This window comes from Crocuta crocuta, unplaced genomic scaffold (genome assembly GCF_008692635.1).
Source record: "Crocuta crocuta isolate KB4526 unplaced genomic scaffold, BGI_CrCroc_1.0 scaffold132, whole genome shotgun sequence".
In the NCBI taxonomy this organism is placed as follows: Eukaryota; Metazoa; Chordata; class Mammalia; order Carnivora; family Hyaenidae; genus Crocuta; species Crocuta crocuta.
Window position 1 is genome coordinate 5,410,131 of NW_027528611.1, and position 12,142 is coordinate 5,422,272.

Here is a 12,142-nt window from a genome sequence, read left to right on the forward strand (position 1 = left end):
AAGTGCTGCTATGAACGTTGGGGTTCATGGGCCCCTATGCATCAACACTCCCCTATCCCTTGGGTAAATTCCTAGCAGTGCTACTGCTGGGTCATAGGGGAGTTCTATTGTTAGTTTTTTGAGGAATCTCCACATGTTTTCCAGAGGAGTTGCACCAGTTTACATTCCCACCAACAGTGTAGGAGGGTGCCCGTTTTCCCACATCCTCGCCAGCGTCTACAGTCTCTGATTTGTTGATTTTAGCCACTCTGACTGGCATGAGGTGGTATCTCAGTGTGGTTTTGATTTGTATTTCCCTGATGATGAGTGATGTTGAGCATCGTTTCATGTGTCTATTGGCCATCTGGATGTCCTCTTTGGAGAAGCGTCTGTTCATGCCTTCTGCCCATCTCTTCACTGGAATGTTTGATTTTGGGTGTGGAGTTTGGTGAGTTCTTTATAGATTTTGGATACTAGCCCTTTATCCGATATGTCATTTGCAACTATCTTTTCCCATTCCGTCTGTTCCCTATTAGTTTTATTGATTGTTTCCTTTGCCGTGCAGAAGCTTTTCATCTTGATGAGGTCCCAATAGTTCATTTTTGCTCTTGATTCCCTTGCCTTTGGAGATGTGTTGCTGTGATTGAGGTTGAGGAGGTTGCTTCCTGCTTTCTTCTCTAGGGTTTTGATGGTTTCCTGTCTCACATTCAGGTCCTTCATCCATTTTGAGTTTATTTTTGTGTATGGTGTAAGAAAGTGATCTAGTTTCATTCTTCTGCATGTTGCTGTCCATTTCTCCCAGCACCATCTGTTAGAGAGGCTGTCTTTTTTTCCTTTGGATACTCTTGCCAGCTTTGTCAAAGATTAATTGGCCATACATTTGTGGGTCCAATTCTGGGTTCTCTATTCTATTCCATTGGTCTATGTGTCTGTTTTTGTGCTAATACCATACTGTCTTGATGATTATAGCTTTGTAGTAGAGGCTAAAGTCTTGGATTGTGATGCCTCCCGTTTTGGTTTCTTCTTCAATATTACTTTGGCTACTCGAGGTCCCTTGTGGTTCCATACAAATTTTAGGATAGTTTGTTCTAGCTTTGAGAAGAATGCTGATACAATTTTGATTGGGATTGCATTGAATGTGTAGATTGCTTTGGGTAGTTATGACATTTTAACAATATTTATCCTTCCGATTTATGAGCATGGATTGTTTTTCCATTTCTTTGTGACATCTTCAATTTCCTTCATAAGTTTTCTATAGTTTTCATCATACAGATCTCCTCTATCTTTGGTTAGGTTTATTGCTAGGTACTTTATGGTTTTTTGTGCAATTGTGAATGGGATCAGTTTCCCGATATCTCTTTCTGTTAATTCATTATTGGTGTATAAAAATGGAACAGATTTCTGTACGTTGATTTTGTACCTTGCGACTTTGCTGAATTCATGAATCAGTTCTAGTAGGCTTCTGTTGGGGTCTGTCAGGTTTTCCATGTAGAATATCATGTCGTCTGCGAAAAGTGAAAGTTTGACTTCTTTACCAATTCTGATACCTTTGATTTCCTTTTGTGGTCTGATTGCTGATGCTAGGACTTCCAGCACTATGTTAAACAACAGTGGTGAGAGTAGACATCCCTGTCGTATTCCTGATTTCAGGAGCAAAGCTCTCAGTTTTTCCCCATTGAGGATGTCTTTCTCTGACTGGCTAATTTCACTTAGTAGAATTCCCTCCAGTTCCATCCATGTAGTTACAAATGGCAAGGTTTCATTCTTTTTGATTGCTGAGTAACACTCCAGTGTATATATATACCACATCCCCCACATCTTCTTTATCCATTCGTCCATCCATGGACATTTGGCTCTTTCCATACTTTGGCTATTGTTGATAGTGCTGCTATAAACATTGGGGTGTGTGTGCCCCTTTGAAACAGCATACCTGTATCCCTTGGATAAGTACCTAGTAGTGCAATTTCTGGGCCATAGGGTAGTTTTATTTTTAATTTTGTGAGGAACCTCCATACTGTTTTCCAGAGTGGTTGCACCAGTTTGCATTCTCAAAAACAGTGCAAAAGAGATGCTCTTTCTCCCCATCCTTGCCAAAACCTGTTGTTCCCTGAGTTGTTAATGTTAGCCATTCTGACAGGTGTGAGGTGGAATCTCATTACGGTTTTTATTTGTATTTGCTTGATGATGAGTGATGTTGAACATTTTTCATGTGTTGTTAAGCCATCTGGATGTCTTCTTTGGAGAAGTGTCTATTCATGTCTTTTGCCCATTTATCCACTGGATTGTTTGTTTTCTGGATGTTGAGTTTGATAAATTATTTATAGATTTTGGATATTAACCCTTTATCTGATATGTCATTTGCAAATATCTTCTCCCATTCCACTGGCTGCGTTTTAGTTTTGCTGATTGTTTGCTGTGCAGAAGATTTTTCTTTGATGAGGTCCAGCAGTTCATTTTTGCTTTTGTTTTCCTTGGTTCTGGAGATGTGTTGAGTAAGAAGTTTCTGGCCAAGGTCAAAGAAGTTTTTGCCTGCTTTCTCCTCTAGGTTGATGGCTTCCCATCTTACATTTAGGTCTTTCATCCATTTTGAGTTTATTTTTGTGTATGGTGTAAGAAAGTGGTCCAGGTTCATTTTTCTATATATTACTTTCCAGTTTCCCTGACACCATTTGCTGAAGAGGCTGTCTTTTTTCCATCGGATATTCTTTCCTGCTTTGTCAAAGATTAGTTGGTCATACGTTTGTGGGTTCATTTCTGGGTTCTCTATTCTGTTCCATTGATCTGAGTGTCTGTTTTTGTGCCAGTACCATATTGTGTTGATGATTACAGTTTTGTAATACATCTTGAAGTCTGGGATTGTGATGACTCCAGCTTTGGTTTTCTTTTTCAAGATTGCTTTGGCTATTTGGGGTCTTTTCTGGTTCCATACAAATTTTAGAATTATTTGTTCTAGCTCTGTGAAGAATGCTGGTGTTATTTTGATAGGGATGACCCGAGTTCTAATTCTCTTCATTCACTTCACCTACCTGCCAATACCATTTCATCTTCTGGCCCCTTAACTTCCCTTTCTTGTCACTTATCTTCAGCATCTTTCCCATTCAGTCATATTTTACTCTTTCCAAAGGAAGAGGGGAGACCTTAGGAAACTTTCATAGATTTTTTTGGAAACCCCAAAAAACCTCCTACCCCATATTCTTTGCCCAGTGTGGAAATTGCATTGAATTTCAAGTCCTTTATGCCCCAGTCCAATTGGGTAACCCACTTGCAGTCTACCAGGGCAGTTGTGATTCAAGAGGAGGAAGAGTGGAGTTGTCAGCATTTTGGGGAAAGGACTAAGGAGTAGGGAAAACAAAGATCTTCCCAATTTTGGGTGCTGCGTGAGTACAAAAGCACCCCATTATATTGAGTCTGATGCCCATCTGGTGGTCCTAGGAAATTCTGGGTTTTGAACCTATAGCTTTATGGACTTGTAAATTGTAATAATTTTAATGCCAGTAATCATTCAAGTGCTATGCTAAGTGCCTGACATATATCTTCTTACTTTATCTTCAAGATAATCCTATGTGGCAGATAATACTATATCAGTTCTAAGAATGAGAAAATGGAGGTTTAGCCATATTTACTAACTCCCCTGCATTACAAAAGTTTGGAAAAAGTGGCCTCTGCCCAGCTTTACTACAAAACTCCTCAAAAGAGTTGCCTACACTCCCACTATCTGCTTACTTTCTTACTATTTCCTTTTCTAAAGATACAATTAATTTGAATAGGCCTTTATATTAATGTGATTTAAAGTTCAAAAGCCACATGGGGCGCCTGGGTGGCTTAGTCGGTTAAGCGTCTGACTTTCGCTTAGGTCATGATCTCGCGGTTCGTGGGTTCGAGCCCTGCGTCGGGCTCTGTGCAGACTGCCAGCTCAGAGCCTGGAGCCTGTTTCAGTCTGTGACTCCCTCTCTCTCTGACCCTCCCCTACTCACGCTGTCTCTCTCTCTCTCTCTCTCCTAGAAATAAATAAAATATTTTTTAAAAAAGTTCAAAAGCCACAAAAAAGTATACAGAGGAAACTCTCACTCCCATCCTTCCCACAGTTTGCCAAGATCCCTTGCATACACAATCCATGTTCCAAACTTTATGTTTGTCCTTTCAGGGAAATCATGAAAATTTAAGCAAATATGTGTATATGTTCTTATTCCCTATTTTTACAAAGAGCAAGTCTTTAGATCCACTGTTCTGAACATTATTTTTTATACTTAGAAACATATGGCTATATAGTATTCTATTTTATGGAAGTACCATATTTCATTTAGCCTGTCTTCTCCTATTCATGGGTAGTTAAACTATTGGAAGTCTTTGGTTTTATAAGTAATGCGTTGTAATACACATGTGCAAGAATATCAGTAGGATAAAATTCTAAAGGGGGAGTTGCTGAGTCCAAAAGTAGATACATCACTACTATTGATATGTAGTTGCAAAATTGCCTTAATAGAGGTTGTATTCATGCACAGTCCCATCAGCAATATATGAGTTCATCTGTTTCCCCACATTCTCACCAACACAAAGTGTTGTTATTCTTTTTAATTTTAAATTTTATTTATTTATTTTGAGAGAGAGAAAGACAGCCTGAGTGGGGGCGGGGGGGGGGAGTTCCAAGCAGGCTCCACACCATCAGCATAGAGCCTGATGTGGGGCTCAAACTCATGAAACCGTGAGGTCATGATCTGAGCTGAAACCAAGAGTCTGGCGCTTAACCAACTGATCCACCCAGGTGCCCCAAGTGTTCTTAGTTTTTTAGATTTCATTAATGTAATAAATAAATAAATGTAATAAATAAAAAGTAATGTCGTATGGTAGTTGTCATTGTTTTTCTTTTATTACCACTTATGTAAGAAGGATTCTAAATTCAGCAAGAATTGGAACACAAGAAGCAAAGACGAGAAACACACACACACACAACACCAGCAGCAAAACATCTGTCTAAAATGTTGGTAAATTAGGGAAGCCTGGGTGGCTCAGTTGGTTAAGTGTCTGACAGTCAAACTTGGCTCAGGTCATGATCTCACAATTCTTGGGACTGAGTCCCATGTTGGGCTCTGTGCTGACAGTGTGGAATCTTCTTGGGATTCTCTCTCACCCTCTCTTTCTGCCACTCACCCACTCATGGTTGCTCTCTCTCTAAATAAATACATTTAAAAAATAAAATATCGGTATTGGGAGATCAGAATAAGGTATGAAAATGACTATGGCTTTAAAAATCACTGACAGATATGACTATTAAATTTAAGAAAATGATGGAAGAATCACAACATGAAAATGAGGCAGATAAAGTAAAACATTCCTAAGCCTTTGATCTGTTTGGAAGAAGGGTAAAGATTAACTGTGGATGTTGTCAATTTAGGTAGTCATGTTAAAAATGTAGGAATAACTCTTAACTAATAAAATTAGAATTTAAAATTCTCTTTTATTTATTTTTATTTAAAAATGTTTTATTTATTTTTTGAGAGAGTTAGTGTGAGCAAGGGAGGGGCAGAGAGAGAGAGAGAAAGAGGATCCGAAGCTAACAGGGTGGCAGCAGTGAGCTCGATGTGGGGCTCAAACTCAAGAATCACAAGATCATGACCCAAGCTGAAGTCGGATGCTCAACGGTGGAACCACATAGGCACCCCTAGTATTTAAAAATCTTAAGCCAGTAGGAGGAAATTATAGAGTACTTCAAAATGTAATGAAGTTAGGGGCGCCTGGGTGGCTCAGTTAGTTAAGCATCTAATTTAGGCTCAGGTCATGATCTCACGGTTTGTGAGTTCAAGCCCCGGGTCAGGCTCTGCGATGACAGTTCAGAGCCTAGAGCCTGCTTCAGATTCTGTGTCTCCCCCACTCTCTGCCCCTCCCATGCTCATGCTCTGTCTCTCAATAATAAATAAACATTAACATTTTTTAATGTAATCAATTTAATATGAATGATGAAAGGAGAAAAATAGGAAGCAAAGAACATAACAAAATAGAAGACACAATAATAGTAGAAACAAATTCAGATAATTTAATAATCACAGTAAATGTAAACAGTTTAAATATGGAATTAAAAGTTTTTCAGATTAGAAAAATAATACAGTTCTCCCACCCTTATCTATGGGGGATATGGGATATCCCCCAGTAGATGCCTGAAACCATAGATGGCAACTGAACTCTATGTATACTTTGTTTTTCCTATATGTGCATACCTAGGTAAAGTTTAATTTATAAATTAGGCAGAGTAAGAGATTAGCAACAGTAATTAATAATAAAATAGAACAAATGTAACAATATGCTGTAATAAAAGTTTTGTATTGTCTCTCTTTCAAAATATCTTATTGTACTATACTCACCCTTCTTCACCTTGTGATGATGTGAGATGATAAAATGACTATGTGATGAGATGAAATGAGGTGAGTGATGTAGGCATTGCAGCCTAGCATTAGGCTACAATTGATCTTCTGACCTGATGTCAGAGGGAGGATCATTGGCTTATGGGCGGTAGTTGAACATATGTCACTGAAACTTCCAAAAGTGAAACCGTGTGCAAGGGGATCACAAAATCCAGTTATATGCTCTTCATATTAATCACAAAGAAAACCTAAAGATATGAAAAGCCTAAAATCAAGACATGCAATAAGATAACACTAAGAAACTAACACTAACAGAAGACAATGCTTATGGTGACTTCAATACCTAAAAATACAGTCTAAGACAAAGGCGTTAGTAGAGACAAAGACAAGCATTGCATAATGACAGCAAGAAGTCACTAGAACATTACTGGGGCACCTGGATGGCTTAGTCGGTTAAGCGTCCGACTTTCGCTTAGGTCATGATCTCGCGGTTCGTGGGTTCGAGCCCCGCGTCGGGCTCTGTGCTGACTGCCAGCTCAGAGCCTGGAGCCTGTTTCAGAGTCTGTGACTCCCTCTCTCTCTGACCCTCCCCTGCTCACGCTGTCTCTCTCTCTCTCTCTCTCTCCTAGAAATAAAATACAAAAAAATTAAAAAATTAAAAAAAAAAGAAGTCACTAGAACATTACACTAAAACAGGGTCAACCTACATGTAGCAAAAATGCCACAAAATGTGTAGGAAAATATAGACAGAGTTATAAGAATAAATTGGCAAGAAGAAATGGATTTCTCAGTAATTATAGATTAAATGGAAAAATGAGTAAGAATATAGAATAAACTTACTAATGGACTTATCTATAATATCTGGGAGTTTAAAGATACCTCTNACAGAGCATGAGCAGAGGAGGGGCAGAGAGAGAGGGAAACAGAATCTGAAGCAGGCTCCAGGCTCTAAGGTGTCAGCACAGAGCCCAGTGGGAGCTCAAACCGACGAACCATGAGATCATGGCCTGAGCCAAAGCTGGATGCACAACTGACTGAGCTATCCAAGCACACATAAAGATATCTCTTAAAATGGGTAAATAAAGTAGTAGTTTTTAGAACATATTTAAGAGTACAAAGGTAAACACAAAGAAAATGGAAGAGGAGGAGAGGATGTAAACTAGCACTTTCATGATGTTCATAACTAATAGGAACTATCTAAAGAAAGAGGAAACTAACTATATTAGTTAAGAAAAAAATTATCAGAACAATCCCCAAATATACACCTTTTAAAATACTGTATCTGAAAAACTATAATAAAACATGAGACACAATGAGGGGTACCTAGGTGGCTCAGTCAGTTAAGCGTCTGACTCTTGATATTGTCTCAGGTTGTGATCTCAGGTCGTGAGATAGAGCCCAGCATCGGGCTCTGTGCTGACAGTGCGGAGCCTGCTTGGGATTCTCTCTCTCCCTCTCTCTCTTTGCCCCTCCCCTGCTTGTGCTTTCCCTCTCAAAATAGATAAATAAACTAAAAAAAAAAAGAAAAAAAAGAAAAAGAAAACATGAGACACAATGCAAGATTTTCTAAAAGAAATACTCATATAAACAACATATTTAACAGAATAATATTACTTACAGGTCACAAATTACACTGAATCTATTTGCTATATTAATTGTAAATGAGCTTACTGATATATAAAATAAAAATACTTTTGAGTTAGATTGAGAGAAAAACCTCTGCTGTTTGCAATATACAGAAACAAACAACAAACAAACAAAAACCTCAAAACACCTAAAATAGAGCGACTCAGAAAGGTCCACTCATTTATTCAAAAAATAAATTATGGGAAAGGCATGGGAGAATGTAAACATAAAGGAAGCAGAGCAGAGGTCATGATACTATTATTAAACAGATGAAATTCAAACAGAAAAAACTTGAGTGAGACAAGAAGGCACTTTATAATGTAAAGTGTGAAATCCATAATGGATATATAAGAGATATACTTTTAAGTTCTAAATAGCACACAAGCAACTCTCATAAGTTTGAAATTAAGGGAGATATAAGGAAAATATTCAGAAATGTACTAGTGTTAGTACATTTAATTTACTTTTCTCAGTGGACAAAAATAAGTATGATCAGAGAAGATACTTCAACAGTATGAAATTAGATCTGATGGATCTACCTTAAACTTTATTCACAAAAAATAGCACATCTTTTCAAGTTCCAGCAGGACATTAATGAAAATGTACTACATATTATGGCACAAAAAGCTTTAATAAATTCCTAAAAGTAGAAATGCTATTGATACTATCCTCTGACCATAATGGAACAAACTGGATAATTATTTAAAAAATCAGAAAAGATAAATACTTCTCCACATGAAAACTTAAACTGTCTCTTTCTTGATCAGAGGGGAAAAAAAACAAAAAGTTTCTAGAAAAATTATAATTAAACATTACATTTCAAAGTTGTGAAATAACGAAGGCAGTGCTCAGTGGAGAATTCATGGCCTTCATCAATTAAAGGAAAGAATGAAACCATATGACTTAAGTGAAAGGAACAACACATCAGTCACATGAAAACAGGAACAGATAATAAAAATAAAAGCAGAAATGAAGACTTAGAAAAGGGAAAGAGAATAAATTCAAAGCTTAAAAAATTTCACTAAAATAAACCACTGACAAACCTAGCCAAGACAAAAGTAGAGAAAATAAGAGATGATAAGGACAAAATTAATACATGTACGGGGGAAATAATAAGAAATTATTTTGTTCACTTTTGTTAAAATAAACTTGAAAACTTAGATTAAATGAATAATTTGTTTGAAAAATATACCCAAACCAATCTCTTTAAAGATAGAATAATTTCCAAGGAAGAAACAGAAAAACTTGTAAGAGAGCTACCCCAAAAAGTGCTCCGGGCCCAGATATATAGGTCAATATAATAATATCTTTAAAGAAAAACGAAGGGGGTGGAATTCTAATCCTAATTAAATGGTTCAACTGCAGCAAATGTATTTTTTTAATGAAGTATAATATCAATGTTAAACGATGACAATGCACCAAAATAAAAACTTTAGATGAATTTACTTATGGATGCAAAAATCCTTTAAAATATTTACAATATTCTGCTTACAATAGAATCTAGTGCAAATTGAAAACAAAAACACATCAAGATAGGAAGCCTGGACACAGCATTGCCTGCAGAGGGGGAGTAAACAGACTTGGGTTTAAGCCTCTTCCACCCTCTCATGATTTTGCTGCTTGGGATAATCTCCATGTCATGTTCTCATTCACTTAGCTTGAAGTAAAATGTTTTTCTCTGGTTCCGTATGAGATAAAATACATGGGAAAGATTAAGGTAAGTGTAGGTAGGAAGAAGGCAAGAAGTTAAAACTCAGTGGCTTGAGCTCTTTCTGATTGTCACTTTTTTACTCAGCTCCACACATGCCCCCCAGATGGGAGCAGTGCAACCATTTTACTTCTAGAAGTACCGACAGTCATGGACTGTCGGACAGTCATGCTCCGTGTATGGAGTCTACCAGTTTTGGCCTGGGCTCAGGGTACCAATTCATTAATATTCAAATCTACCTGAGGGACATGGAGGGGGCAGGTCAATGTTTTTGTTCTTGTCCTTTATTAGTTAGGTTAAGCTAGCCTTGGCTGTGGTAACAACCTTCAGAGCCTTAACCAAGCAAAAGTTATGTCTTATTCATGTAGCATCTGTTGTGGTTTTGGGTGATTGTCTAAGGGCTTTTACTCTTCATGATGACTCAGCTAATTAGACTGCTTTTATATTCTGATTCCAGATTCCACCTTTCAATGCAAGGTTGTCCTGCTTGACTTGGTGAGGGAAGAAGAGTCATAAAATGGTAGTTAAATTCTTTGATCAAGAGCTTTTTGTTCACTAACCATTGGCTAGAACTGGTCACATAGCCCTGGGAAACCAGGAAATATAGTTTTCCATGTACCCAGGAAGTAGAGGATGTTGGTGAGCACTAGTGAGGTCTTCCACACCTCCCCATCTTTTTCTTTATCTGTCATGATCTCCCAGGAGACGGAATTATTATTTTGACTGGTCAGATTCCAGGACAGGGCATGTTTACTAAGAGTGCCAGGGCCATGGTACATAAAGTTTACATAATTGCATTTCACCTCTCTTCTGAATCCTATTTCTGCCATCTTGAACAGAGTCCCTTTGGGACTCACACTATTACTCATATGCTTGCGAATTCTTAATCCTTCAGGATTTACAGCTTGATAGTGGTATAAGTGGTATATAAGAGGTAACATGAGACTGTGCATGGGTCTCAATCTTCATAGATGCTTACCATAAAACTTTCTATTGGGGGTAACCCAGAGATTTGACCAGCTAATAATAGAGTCAGTCTTTGATTTACAATTTGCTATTACTACTTATGGGTAGAAATTTTCTGAGGAACTCCCAGCATACTTGGCAAGGCATAACTCAAGTATCCCTGGGTGTCCCGGTCAACTACCATCATAATCTTATCTTACACACCCATCAGATTATGTGTATTCTCTTAGGGAAGTGAAGAATAAAAAAAATTATATTGTATCTTTTCCCATTTAATTAAGTTGTTTGCATGTATTTATTTATTGCAGATAATCAGAAATTTTAAATGGACTCCAGATAAACTTTTCGTTTCACTGTTTATCTTCATTCTGCTGTCAACATGTACTGGTTATTTCAAATTTGAAAAATCTCTGCTTAGTAGGTCACTTGTATCAGATATCAACTTTATCATGAACTCTTTCTAGATTAAGTTAAAATCTACTCTTTTGTGGGCCCAAACATTAACAAAGTAATCTCATGATTCCTGACATTACAGTGGATTGTTTCCTTGTCACCCGCTTAGGTTACGTATTTCTTGAGAATAAGGAACATCTTTGTGTCATCACTGCATGGCCTGTAGTATCAGGCATGGATGATGGCTCTGTGCTAAATAAATAATAATGTACTTATAGACTATTTTGGTTAAAAAGCAGCTTTCTCTCCTTAGTTGTCAAAAGGATTTTCTTCCAACTCCTTTCTAGCAGAAGATTTTCCCTTGTCCTAAACTGAGTCCATTGAAGCCACACAACTGGAACTTCCTCATTTCCCTTTCTCACTTCCAATCTCTCTGTCTTCATTCTAGTCTCTCTGAACAAGTGTTCCTTTTTATTACCAAGTCTAACAATCTCCTTCTTTGGATTCCATTAAGAATTTGGGGGGGTAATTTCTCTTTTCTTCTTTTTATCTTCGATTTCTCCCATATACATATACCTTCCACTTTACCGAGAAACTACTTAAGGTCTTTTTTTTTTCTTGTTTCAAGTTTCTATTTAATTTCTAGTTACTAACATACAGGGTAATATTAGTTTCAGGAGTAGAATTCAGTGGGTCATTACTTACATAGAACACCCAGTGCTTATCACAGCAAGTGCCTTCCTTTTTAAAAAAAATTTTAATGCTTATTTATTTTTGAGATAGAGAGAGAGACAGAGCATGAGCAGGGGAGAGTCAGAGAGAGAGGGAGACACAGAATCGGAAGCAGGCTCCAGGCTCTGAACTGTCAGCATAAAGCCCGAAGCGGGGCCTGAACTCACAAACTGAGATCATGACCTGAGCCGAAGTCAGATGCTTAACCTACTGAGCCACCCAAGTGCCCCAACAAGTGCCCTCCTTAACACTCATCACCCATGTAGCTACTCATCACCCATGTAGCTGTTAAGGTCTTTCTTATACATAATTTTCCTTTAGTGTGGCTTCTTGCTCAAGTTTGAATCCCATCTTTTCCCTTGTTTTCACTTCCAACACTTTT